Source organism: Penaeus monodon, chromosome 34 (genome assembly GCF_015228065.2).
Source record: "Penaeus monodon isolate SGIC_2016 chromosome 34, NSTDA_Pmon_1, whole genome shotgun sequence".
Taxonomy (NCBI): domain Eukaryota; kingdom Metazoa; phylum Arthropoda; class Malacostraca; order Decapoda; family Penaeidae; genus Penaeus; species Penaeus monodon.
In genome coordinates, this window is record NC_051419.1 from 28,905,990 (window position 1) to 28,906,304 (window position 315).

The following is a 315-nucleotide window of genomic DNA, read 5'->3' on the forward strand; positions in this document are numbered from 1 at the left end:
TAAAAAAATAAACAAATAAAATAAAAGGAAAGAGACAGAGAGAGAAGACAAAGCAAAAAAATGAAGAAACAAAAGGAAAGAGACAGAGAGAGAAGACAAAGCAAAAAAAGAAGACACAAAAGGACAGAGACAAAGGGTTCTGTTTACACCGCCCCTGCCGTAGACGCCGCCCCTCAGCATAGACGCAAGGGGAAGAGGATCGAAGGGCGCGAAGAGGCGGTTCGGATCCCACATGTAGCGGGTCCGGGAGGAAATACCGATGCTTACGAGTCTGTGTCCTTTTTAAGCTTACGTCCTCTGGTTTTGCGACGGATT